The following is a 13,065-nucleotide window of genomic DNA, read 5'->3' as shown; positions in this document are numbered from 1 at the left end:
CCTCTTCTTCCCAGTTGTGTGCCATGTGTCTAGCTTCATAGTAAATACCCACCACTCTTCTTGTGGTTGTCATCATTATTTTGAAACAGGATCTCATTTTGTAGCCCAGGGTAGTGTGGAATCTGTGATCCCATTGTCTTAGCTTCCTGAGTCATTTGCTTGCTTTCCGTAAGATAGGGTCTTCCTATATAAACCAGAGTGGCCTTGAACTCAATATGTAACCCAGAGAAGCCTTGAATGCTTGAACAAATGATCCTGATGACTCAGCATTTTATTTGTGTTTAGTTTTTCGAGACAGGGTTTCTCTGTGTAGCCCTGGCTGTCCTGGAACTCACTCTACATACCAGGCTGCCCTTTGACTCTTAGAGAGCAGCCTCCCTCTGCCTCCTGAGTGCTGGGACTAAAGGCCCACACCACTAGTCTAGCTATGTGGGGCTCTGACTTGACCTTCTTAGGAATACTGATAGACTTGGTTCTAGGTTGTATTCTCTAGGCCTGGAAGTAGCGTCATTTAAACTCCACATGATCCACTGGAATGTGTTGGCATAGGTCTCAGAATCCAGAAGTCAGAAACAAGAGGACTAAAACTTCTACATCAGACTAGATTACATAGTTAGACCTGGTTTGAAAAAAGCAAAATCCAGCAGGGCTGTGGTGGCATACTCTTTAATCCCGGCACTCAGGAGGTAGAGGCAGGTGGATCTCTGAGTCCCAGGCCAGCCTGGTCTATGAGTTCCAGGTACACATAGAGACCTTATTTTGAAAAGCAAAAACAAACAAACATACAAAACAAGACAAAACAGGGCTGGTGAGATGGCTCAGTGGTTAAGCCACTGACTGCTCTTTTGAAGGTCCTGAGTTCAAATCCCAGCAACCACATGGTGGCTCACAACCATCTGTACAGCTACAGTGCACCCATATACATAAAGTAAACAAACAAACAAACAAACAAATAAATCTTTAAACAAACCCCCAAAAAACAAAAAGAAAAGAAGCCAGCCGGGTGGTGGTGGTGCATGCCTGTAATCTCAGCACTCTGGGAGGCAGAGACAAGCAGATTTCTGAGTTTGAGGCCAGCCTGGTCTACAGAGTGAGCTCCAGGACAGCCAGGGCTACACAGAGAAACCCTGTTTCAAAAAAAAAAAAGCCAATAAACAAACAAGCTACATGGTCTGAAAAAAGGAATAAGGGTGATTCTCCAAATGACTATGACTAGATATGATGAATGAATGCTTAGCAGAAAAAAATTTATTCATCCTTGATAAGAAAGCCAAAAGTGCCAGGCAGTAGTAATACACACCTTCAGTACTAGCAACCAAAAACCAAAGCCAGCTGATCTCTTGAGTTTGAGGCCAGCATGTTCTACAGAGCCAGGACAGCCTAAGTTACAAGGAGGAATTTTTTCTCAACAAACAAACAACCTCCCCAACCAAAACACCAAAAAGTATATGTCTAGAAATAAATGTATACATATGTATTAAAAAAGAAAAAAGTCCAATAGGATAGAGAGAGGTGACTCAGTAGCTAACAGCTTCTCTTGGAGAGAAATAATGTTTGGTTCCTAGCATCTACACCCAAGGGCTCACAGGTACCTATACATGCAGCTCTAAGAGATCTGATCTCCAGTTCTGGCCTCTGTGGGTGCATGCGTGTGTATCCACACACACACACACAAAGTTTGAACACATACCCTAAGACTGATCAGGGCTGTAGCTCAGAATTGGGGCGTAAGACTATGACCCTGAACAGTTTTCCCAGTTTTCTTTCTCTCTTTCTCTCTTTTTTTTTTTTAAGATTTATTTATTGTAGCTGTCTTCAGACACTTTTTCTTCTTTTTCTGGCCCTGCTGACTCCAGCCGAAAGATTTATTTATTATTATATGTAAGCACACTGTAGCTGTCTTCAGACACCCCAGAAGAAGGCATCAGATCTCATTACAGATAGTTGTGAGCCACAATGTGGTTGCAGGGGTTTGAACTCAGGATTTTCAGGAATAGCAGTCAGTGCTCTTAACCGCTGAGCCATCTCTCCAGCTTCCCTGAACAGTTTTCTATGTCATCTTATAAAGACTAAAACTTTAAAAAAAAAAAAAAAACCACAATGAGCTCATACTCAGGTGCTGGAAGTGCTGCCTGCTGGTCAGCCCTTACTCAAGCCATTTTAAACATAACAGTTCATATTGACCTTTAATTTGATGGGTTCTAAGTAAAACGTGGTTGTGGAATTTCTTTTCTTTTTTTCTTTCTTTTTTTTTTTTTTTTTTTTTTTTTTTTTTGGTCTTTTGGGTTTTTTGGAGACAGGGTTTCTCTGTATATCCCTGGCTGTCCTGGAAGTCACTCTATAGACCAAGCTGGCCTCAAACTCAGAAATCCACCTGCCTCTGCCTCCCAGAGTGCTGGGATTGCAGACGTGTGCCACCACCGCCTGGTGGTAGAATTTCTTAAGATTAACAAACTTCATAACATACAGAACAGAACAGGGTATGTGGTCAGCATAATCTTGCTTTAAGTCAAGTTATTTTTTTTTTTTTTTGCATCAGTGACTGGCAGGTATATTATTACAGCAATACTATTAAATAGCTGGCAGACATGGAAGAAAATGGCTATATCTATACTAGGGGGGCAGGCCTCAACACAAAAAAATACAAATAAATCTTTTTGAATCTTTTTATTTTTTTTAATTTTTAAAAAATTTTTTTTTCCGAGACAGGGTTTCTCTGTGTAGCCCTGGCTGTCCTGGAACTCACTCTGTAGTCCAGGCTGGCCTCGAACTCAGAAATCTGCCTGCCTCTGCCTCCCAAATGCTGGGATTAAAGAAATGCGCCACCACCACCCGGAGAATCTTTTTATTTTTAAATAAAAAACTAGCCTGGGATGGTGGCACACAATGTAATCCCAGCACTCTGGGAGGCAGAGGCAGGTGGATTTCTAAGTTCGAGGCCAGCCTGGTCTACAAAGTGAGTTCCAGGACAGCCAGGGCTACACAGAGAAACCTTGTTTGGGGGATGGGGGAGAAAGAAATTCAGGCTGGTCATGGTGGCTCACACCTTTAGCCCTAGCACTTGGTGGGCAGAAGCAGAAGGATCTCTGTGAGTTCAAGGTCTGCCTGGTCTACATTGTGAGGTCAATGCTGTTCTGGTCTACATAGTGAGGTCAAGGCCACCCTGGTCTACATGGTCAGTTCCAGGCCAGCCAAGGCTACATAATGAGACCCTGTCCTCCTCCTTCTCCTCCTCCTCCTCCTCAACAACAACAACAACAACAACAACAACAACAGTAATTCAGATAGGTCTGAGTGTGCTACAATCTGTCCCTTCAGAGGCATAGATGATCACTGTAATTTCGAGGCCAGCCTGTTCTACATAGTGAGGTGTAGATCAACTAGAGCCTACCCCATCTTGAAAAAAGTGGGGAGATGAACTCATTGGAGGTGTTTGCCTAGTATGCTTGATATTTTGTGGTCAAACCCAGCACCAACAACCAGTATAAGGAGTAGTATGCCTTACTCTTAGCACTGAAGAAATAATTAGAAGTTCAAGATTGCCCTCAAATATATATGAGGGCCAGCTGGGTCTATATGCAACCCTATCATATAGAACTTTAATTCAACTGTAGCACTCTTAGGAGACCCAGAATGGTTGAAGTGTGGGAAGAGATACTGTTTATCATGTAGGTTCCAACGGGCCTTCACAGGAAGCACATGTGGCAAGGACCCCATGGCTGGAGACACTGGTGATGTTGAATTTTTTTTTTTTTTTTTTTTTGGATTTGGTTTTTATGAGACAGGGTTTCTCTGTATAGCCCTGGCTGTCCTGGAGCTTATTTTGTAGACCAGGCTGGCCTCGAACTCAGAAATCCGCCTGCCTCTGCCTCCCAGAGTGCTGGGATTACAGGCGTGCGCCACCACCGCCTGGCTGATGTTGATGGTTTTGATGGTGATGATGGAGATATTGATGGTGTATCACCAAGAGGTGAGAAGCTTCTTCCTTCCTTCCTTCCTTCCTTCCTTCCTTCCTTTCTTTCTTTCTTTCTTTCTTTCTTTCTTTCTTTCTTTCTTTCTTTCTTTCTTTCTTTCTTTCTTTCTTTCTTTCTTAACAGGCTCTGGGTGGCATGGTTCTTGCTATTTTCCTCAGGATGATTTCTATCTCAATTTGAGGCAGCCCTTCTGGCAGCTTCCAAAGTGCAGAGAATACAAACATGAATAAATAGTGAGTGACACATCTTTCAAGCTAAGGGCTAGCTCACAGGCCCTGGTTACTGATATTGTCAGCTCTTATATTTTACTCCATATATGTCTTTTTGTTTGTTTGTTTGTTTGTTTGTTTTTCTGAGACAAACAATTAAAGGTGTATGCCACCACCACCCGGCACTCTACATTTGTCTTAGTCAGGGTTTCTGTTCCTGCACAAACATCATGACCAAGAAGCAAGCCGGGGAGGAAAGGATTTATTCAGCTTACACTTCCATGATGCAGTTCATCACTAAAGGAAGTCAGGCCTGGAACTCAAGGAGGTCAGGAAGCAGGAGCTGATGCTGAGGCCATGGAGGGATGTTTCTTACTGGCTTGCTCTCTTATGGAACCCAAGACTTCCAGCCCAGGGATGGTACCACCCACAAGGGGCCTTTCCCTCCTTGATCACTAATTGAGAAAATGCCCCACAGCTGGATCTCATGGAGGCACTTCCCCAACTGAAGCTCCTTGCTCAGTGATAATTCCAGCCTGTGCCAAGTTGACACACAAACCCAGCCAGTTCAACATATCTATCTAAATATGATCTTGTGCTGGGAGAACTGCTGTATATCTGTAGTTCCAGGAATTAGGAGGCTGAGGCAGGAGAACCAGAAAGAAGTTCAATGTCAGATTGGGGCTATATGAGATCTTCTCTTAAAAACAGCAACAAGGCCGGGCAGTGGTGGTGCACGCCTTTAGTCCCAGGACTTGGGAGGCAGAGGCAGGCTGATTTCTGAGTTTTAGGCCAGCCTGGTCTACAGAGTGAGTTCTAGGACAGCCAGGGCTACACAGAGAAACCCTGTCTTGAAAAAAGTAAAAGAAAAAAAACAGCAACAAGAAGGGAAGCAAAAGAGATGGCTCTGTCGTTGAAAAGAGTGACTGCTGTGCTGGGTAGGCTTAAGCCATCTGAGAAGAGGGAACCTCAATTGAAAAACTGCAGAGGCAGGTGGAACTCTGTGAGTTTGAGGCCAGTCTGGTCTATATAGTGAATTTCAGGACAGCCAGGACTATGTAGAGAGATCCTGTCTCAAAAACAAAACAACAAAACAAAGTGAAAAAAAAAAACCCAACCCAACCAAACAAGCAAAAAAGAAAAACAAAACAAAAAACAAAAGCAAGTGAGCTTCCATAAAGTGGGACTGTGAGCCCGGAGGTGGCAGGCAGCACAGGCCTTTAGTCCCGACACTTGGGAGGCAGAAGCAGATAGGTCTCTGAGTTTGAGGCCAGCCTGGTCTACAAAGTGTGTTCCAGGACTGCCAGGGCTACACAGAGAAACCCTGTCTCGAAAAACCAAAACCAAACCAAACCAAAGCAAACTAGTAACAACACAAAGCGATGGGTGGTGGTGGAGGGAGCCATAAGGACTCTGCAGGGACCTTTTGCTAATTAGTTGCAATGTTGGAGGGCCTGGTGGTCCTGGATGCTATAAGGAAGCAGGCTGGTTCCAGGACAGCCAAGGCTACATGGAGAGACCCTTTGTTCAACAACAACAACAACAACAAAAGTGAGGAAGAGGAGGAAAAAGAAGAAGAGAAGAAAAGGAGGAGGAGGAGGAGGGGGGAGAGGGAGGAAAAGAGGGAGGAGCAGCAGCAGCAAGTAAGCCGCACCCTCCGTGGCCTCTGCATTAGCTCCTGCCTCCAGGTTCCTGATTGAGTTCCTGCTCTGACTTCCTTTGATGATGGACTGTGAAGTGCAAATGTAAGCAAAATAAACCTTTTCCTTTCCTATTTCCTTTTGATCATGGTGTTTCATTACAGCCATATAAGCCCCAACTCTGCTCTTGCAGAGGGATATGGTTTTGATTTCCAGTACCCACGTGGTGGCTCACAACTGTCTATCACTCTAGTTCAAGGGGATCAGACACAGTCTTCTGGCCTTCAAGGATATCAGACATTCACATGCTGCACATACATATATACATATAGGCAAACCATCCATATATATTGAATCAAAAAGAAAAGAAGAAAAAAAAGAAAAAGGAAAGAAAGAGAGAGAGGGTTCTCCTGGGCTTGAGGGTGGGGGGCGGGGTATGCCAGCCAGGAAGGCTCAGTAACAGGTAGGGACTGAATGATTAAAGGGAGAATATGTTTTGATATGTTAAATAGGCACTTTAGCTACTTGTCATGGGTTTGAAACATAACACATATAAAACAAATATTTTTAAAACCTGCAGAAAATAGTTGCGGAATGCTTATAGTTATGTGGAAGATATTTTCAGATTTATTTCATTTTATATGTATGCCTGTGTGTGTTTGTGCCTCTATGTGTACCTGGTGCTTTGCTTCAGGAAGTCAGAAGTGGACATCTGGAACTGGAGTTTTGGATGGTTGTGAACCACTATGTAGGTGCTAGGAATAGTAACAAGTGCTCTAAAACAGTGAGCCAGTACTGCAGCTCCTGGAAGACACATTAAAGACAAAAGAGGAGCTGGAGAGATGGCTCAGCAGTTAAGAGCACTGACTGCTCTTCCAGAGGTCCTGAGTTCAAATCCCAGCAACCACATGATGGCTCACAACCATTCGTAATGAGATCTGATGCGATGCCTTCTTCTGGTGTGTCTGAAGACAGCCAGAGTGTACTTACATATAATAAATAAGTAAATCTTTTTTTTTAAGATTTATTTATTTATTATATGTAAGTACACTGTAGCTGTCTTCAGACACCAGAAGAGGGCATAGATCTTTTTACTGCTTTGGAAGAGCAGTCGGTGCTCTTAGCCTCTAAGCCATCTCTCCAGCCCCCATAAATAAGTAAATCTTAAAAAAAATAAAGACAAAAGAAAAAAAAGAAAGAAAAGAAAAAGAAAGAAAATGAAAGATATATATTTTGTCCAGTGCTGTAGCCACTGGTAAGTTGACCATACTCCTGTAAACAGTAAGTCTCCCACACTTATGTAAATTTGAGTCCCTCTATTCCAGTCCAGTTAGGAGGCAGCTCACTCATTAAATTTGTACCTGTGTATACTGTATTAGATACTAATTAGTTCAAACCAATTTGTAGCAACAGACTTACATTTTTAAAAGACAGAAGCATGTGACAGGCATGTAGCTCAGGCCTGTAATATTGTTGTTATTCAGGAGGCTGAGACAGGAGGATCACAAATCCACAAATTCAAGGCCACCATGGACTACATATGGTATTCAAGACCAGTCTGGGTTACGAGGAGATCCTCCCTTATATTGCCAAAGTCATTATCACCATCACCACCACAATAATAATACTGTTGTAAGCATCTCTTGAAAATCCTTTGGGTTCCTAGATACTTCTCTGAAAAGAAGGCAGAAAACACCAATTTCTTTTTTCAATGTAGTCTGGCTATCCTAGAACTTCATCTGTAGATCAGGCTAGCCTCAAACTCAAAGAAATCCTCATGCCTCTGCAAAGATTCATGGAGTGCCCCATTCTGTCCGGTTGTCAGTTTACTAAATACTTCAGAGTTCCATTAAATACAGTTGTATAGGGGCTGGAGAGATAGATGTTCAGCGACTATGAGCACTTGATGCTGATGCAGAAGACTGAAGTTTGGTTCCTAGGATCTATGTCCAGCTGCTCATAATCATCTGTGTTAATATTTCAAGTACTGTTGGGTTAACAAGCTTGTGCTACTACCACACAGGAATAAAGGTCGTCTTTATCGGTTTGCAAAACGATCTGACTCCATAGTCGGAGATGTACAGTGGGGAACGAGTTTGCAGTTTCCTAGATGCCTAAAACATTGGGTCTTTAAGTGCAGGCAGGATCCAGAATTCTGGTGGGATAAATCTCAATTCAAGACTTTAGTATTTTAGGCAAGATATTCTAGAGGCCTAAAAGGAAGGCTAAGCAGCCACATTCCCCTAAGACCTTAAGTGTTCAAGGCCAGCGAGCGGCCATACCCTCTAGAGACCCAGAGAAACCGGACATCAGGCAATGATAAAGACATTCCCGGAGCGAGGTGCGCATGCGCGGGCTGCCCGAGAGGGCCCCGGGCAATCCCGGCTGCGCAGGCGCTGAAGCGGCTCCCGGCCAGTCCGGACGGCGACTGTGATTCAGAGGCTGGGGCGTGGAGCAGCAGTGGCGGCGACCGGCGACAACGGAGCAGCCATGAGGGCCAAGCCCAGTCACCGACAGTGAGTGGTGGTTTAAGGGTAGTGGACACCAAGGAATGCAGATGTGGCTTGGTGGAAGGACACCCTGACTAGCGGGGTGGCCTCTACTTGTCGGGGACGGAGGTCGTGGGGGAGGGATAGTTTGAGGTGATGGTGGGAGCATTTGGAGCATGGATGATTAGGTCGTGAGTCTCAGAGCTGGACAGTTTGGCGGAGGGAAAGGGTTGCATTTTCGTGGAGTGAAGGCGCCCACAGCAGGACCAGTGCCTCGCGCTGCCTGGTTTGTCATCATCCCTTCCCCCAGGAGCTTTGGGTCGCCTCTCCCTTTCCGCTTCTTTCAGAGAATGGTTGCTGGGGGAAGGGTGGTGGAAAATAAAAGCCGAGCTGGATCTGAAGAAGTCCACTTTGAACCAGACAGTAGGGCCGGTCATTGGAGTTATGGTGTGCCCTGGGTAAAGCTTGGAAGTCGGAAGCTCTGTTTAAATTCAGGAGGAATCTAGGTTAAAGAGCTAAGGACATGGAGTCAGGTTTGGAACCAAGTCCATCACAGATAAACCTGGTCGATAACCTTGAATAGGACTCACTTAACCTTTCTGATTCTCTGGAAGAGCCAACATCAAATGCTGGGCTTTTGTAAGTGTTATATATGTGGTTGAGAGAGCTTATGAAACCTATAGGTTGTAAGTACTGTACGATTGATTGCTAGTATGCGCCAACAATACTATCGGATTTAGACCCTGTGGTTATTAATGGAGTGACTGATTTCTCCATCAAAACAAAGCTTATTTATAAAACCTCAGTAGACAAAAATATGTGCTTCCTGCATAAGTATATCAGATCATCTGTAGAAATAGCATTTTCTTCTTTGGTGTGACAAATTCACTGTCAATTTGAATAGGAAAAGTATCATACTCCTCTGCCTTTTTACAAATGCTATGTAGCTTCTGACCCAAGAGGAGACAAATGCAGCCTAAAACACTGAGCTATGCTCTCAGCCTTCCTTTTACTTTTTATTTTAAGACAGGGATTCACTAACTTGCTTGTGCTGGTCCTGAATTCAAGCACAAGTTGAGTTTTAGTGAACAGTCTTGCCTCTGTTTCCCCAGTAGCCTGGTTGAGGTTCTGGAGGGTTCATCTGTTAATGCTCCTGTGCTAAGCGATTTATTACTGAGCCATCCATCTCCCCAGCCTCTACTTGATGCTGGAACCCGAGCCTCTGGTTTGAGTATGCTAGGCAAGTGCCCTACCACCAGCCCCTTTTGTATTTTTTTCTTAAATTGAGACGGTCTCACTAGGCTGCCTAGGCTGCCCTTGAATTTTCAGTTCCCCAGTCACAGCCTCTTAAGAAGCTGGGATTATAGTTTTCCATCATCAAACCCAGAATAGGCTTCTATTATTATATTATTATTAATACATTTTTTTATACTCCAGATTTTATCCCCATCCTGGTCCATCCTCTGACTGTTCCCCCATCCCATACCTCCTCCCCACCCTGGCTTTTATTTTTACTTATTTATTTATTTTAAGATTATTTCTTATATGTAAGTACTCCATAGCTGTCCTCCGATACTCCAGAAGAGGGAGTCAGATCTCGTTATGGATGGTTGTGAGCCACCATGTGGGTGCTGGGATTTGAACTCAGGACCTTTGGAAGAGTAGTCAGTGCTCTTAACCTTTGAGCCATCTCTCCAGCCCTCTTATTTTATTTATTTATTTATTTATTTATTTATTTAGTTTTTTTTCTCTGTATAGCCCTGGCTGTCCTAGAACTCACTCTGTGGACCAGGCTGGCCTCATGCCTGCCTCTGCCTCCCAAGTGCTGGGATTAAAGGCATGTGCCACCACTGCCCTATTATTTTTATTTTTAAAAATTTGTTTATTTGGAGGCTAGAGAGATGACTTAGTGGTTTGGAGCATTTGCTGCTTTTAAAGAGGGCCTAGGTTCCATTCTTAGCACTTACATGATGGTTCGCGTCACCCATAACTCCAGCTCTAGCCGATCCACCTTTTTTATTTTGTAGGAAAAAGAACAAGTTTATTTAGAATCCTGCAAAGAAAGCAAAGGGGATTGACAATAATAGAAGAATTGCCATCCAGCCTCTGATACATTTTTTTTTTTTTTAAATTGTAAAAGCTTCCTTTGCAAGAAAGAGTATGGTTGCCCCAGGGCGGCCTCTGTTTTGGAGCTCAGAGTGGTGTATAGCAGCTTCTCAACTCTTTCCTTCCTTGTTTATGGTCTCCTGTCAGAAATCTCTTCTGTGAAGTGAAAAAGACAAGTAGCTAGTTGTGTGAGGGTCTGGGAGATGCTGGCTCTGTGAGAGGCTGGAGGAGCAATCCGAGGCTTTGTTGTTGAGGGTAGATAAAGCATCAACAGAGCTAAAAGGATGGAGTTAAAACTCCGGTGCCCTAGAGAGAAAGTGCTTTTCTAGGCGTAGCTTTCCAAAGATAAGTGCAGATGCCTTTCAAGTGGACAGAAAGGCAGATCCTGCAGCTATGCTGGCTCTGAGGAACCAGAGCTTGAAACGCTGAGGAGGCCTTTTGAAAATTGGGGAGTGATTTCTTTTAGCTGAATGAAGGTGGGGAGTGGCTGTACCAGATCCCTGGAGATCTGTGGATAAGAGGAATGAATTGTTTTAGAGGCATGGGAGAAGTGAACCCTTGCTGTCTTTAACTTACCTGTCTGCTAACAAGTTATTTTTATGTTTCCTGGAACTATACAGTGACTTATAGTTTAACTTTTTTTTCTATCTAGTAACTTTGACTCTCTCAATAAATTCTCTTGATTGTTCTGTTTGAGAAGGATTTTTAAAAAGGAGGATTTGAGGACTAGGGATGGTGGGGCAGAAGCAGAGGCAGGCAAATCCCTGAGTATGAGGCCAGGCTCGTCTAAATAGTCAGTCCCAAACCAGCCAGTACTACACAGTGGAACTCTGTTTCAAAAACACAAGAGAGTACGGGTGGGTACTTGGAGCTAGACCTGATGGCCTAGGCCTGTAATCTCAGCTAGCTGCTAGGGAATGAGAAGGTGACAAAGGAGAGGAGCTCTAGTTCAAGACTTGCCTGAGTTATAGAGTGTGTTCAAGGCTAGCAGGCCAGCATGGATATCTTAAGCCATGGTATGCAAGTCTTGGTATGCAAGACTCATGGGTATGTCACACACACCACACACACACACACACACACACACACACACCTGTCCATGTTGGCAAGACTCATGGGTATGTTACACACACACCACACACACACACACACACACACACACACACACACACACACACCTGCCCATGTTGGCAAGACTCATGGGTATGTCACACACACACACACACACACACACACACACACACACACACACCTGCCCATGTTGGCAAGACTCATGGGTATGTTACACACACCACACACACACACACACACACACCTAACCATGTTGGCAAGACTCATGGGTATGTTACACACACACCACACACACACACACACACACACACACCTGCCCATGTTAGTTTTGATCTCCAGTACTTAAATGCTCTTCCACGGGTCCTGAGTTCAAATCCCAGCGATCATATGGTGCCTTACATCCATCTATAATAATTTCTGATGATCTCTTCTGGCATGGAGGTAATAGAGCACCATATACATAAATAAAAAAGGACAGAGAAAAGTAAAGAGGGGGTGGTGAAGGAGGCGTGGATGGGGCTGGAGTTCAGGGTGGGCACTTCCTTACACATGGGTCCCAGGGCTCGAGCTCCAGCACTGTAGTGAAGGCATTCCTTGTATTATAGGTCTTTCCAGAACCCAGCTTTATACATGGTAAATGAAATAGAGGTAGAAAATGTCCAAACTTGCCTAGCCATCTTATTTTTAATAATTTGACATCTATTTTTAATGTAGATAATGCATTGCCCCCATGGGGATTTCCATCAGTTCAAACAAGTCCATAAATGCTGAGCATTTTATGCTAAAGTAAGTTTGAGTTCTTAAGAAAACTTCCTATGCTTTTCTCCTTCAATTCTTTTACTACTTGAAAGTAGTAAGTGATGGTTGCCTGGTGAGGATTTCCTTTGCTGGGGAGTAGTACAGGGTGCCAGTGCCCAGATTACCCTTTATGTGAGCAGTCTGACTTTCATGAGCCAGCTCGTGACATCGCAAGGGATATGGCTTAACAATTTATTTTGTATTCTGATAGTGGGTTATTTTTTTTCTTTTAATAAACAAGTATCATGTGCCTCAGGGGAAACTTAAAAGCAAGATTATGGTGTTTATAATCAGGAAGATAATTGCTTCAAAACAGTCTTTGTTTCCTGAGAGTCCTTTTGATCTTTTGATCTTGCAAGCCATTTCACAACGGTGAGATGGCTTATCAGGTAAGGCTCTGGCCACCAAGCCCAACCCCCTAAGTTTGATCTTTGGAATCTGCATGGTAGAAGGAAAGAACCATCTCCTGAAAGTTGTCCTTCACACTAACCTCCAGCTGGAGGCCTCCCTCCCCATCACAAAATGCAATAATAAACAAAAAGAAAATCTCTTGTGATAGTTTGCAGAAAGTAGCTAATAATGGAAGTGGGGCATAAATGATTTCTTTTTGGTTTTGTTTACTGAAATACTGCAGGTGACTTTAAATGGGAACAAGGTGGGAAGAGGTTAAAAAGAAAAACCAGGGGTTGGAGGTTTAGATTGGTGGTAGAGTGTATACTTTGCATCAGGAAGCCCCAGGTTGGAGCTTCAGTCCTGGAGGAAGACAGCAATAAAAGAA

At 43.8% G+C, this 13,065-nt stretch overlaps 1 protein-coding gene across 1 annotated transcript in view; it reads left to right on the top strand.

Annotated features, from left to right (window-relative positions):
* Positions 1 to 8,209: 8,209 nt before the first annotated feature.
* Fam222b (family with sequence similarity 222 member B) overlaps positions 8,210 to 13,065 on the top strand; it is a 60,770-nt gene continuing 55,914 nt past the window's right edge. The window contains exon 1 of the mRNA XM_052193965.1: positions 8,210 to 8,339. The gene's annotated coding sequence lies outside the window, so the exon portion shown is untranslated. The remainder of the gene's footprint in view (positions 8,340 to 13,065) is intronic.

Source organism: Apodemus sylvaticus, chromosome 10 (genome assembly GCF_947179515.1).
Source record: "Apodemus sylvaticus chromosome 10, mApoSyl1.1, whole genome shotgun sequence".
NCBI lineage: Eukaryota > Metazoa > Chordata > Mammalia > Rodentia > Muridae > Apodemus > Apodemus sylvaticus.
Note: the sequence above shows the minus strand (reverse complement) of the source record. Positions and strands in the feature narration are given on the sequence as shown.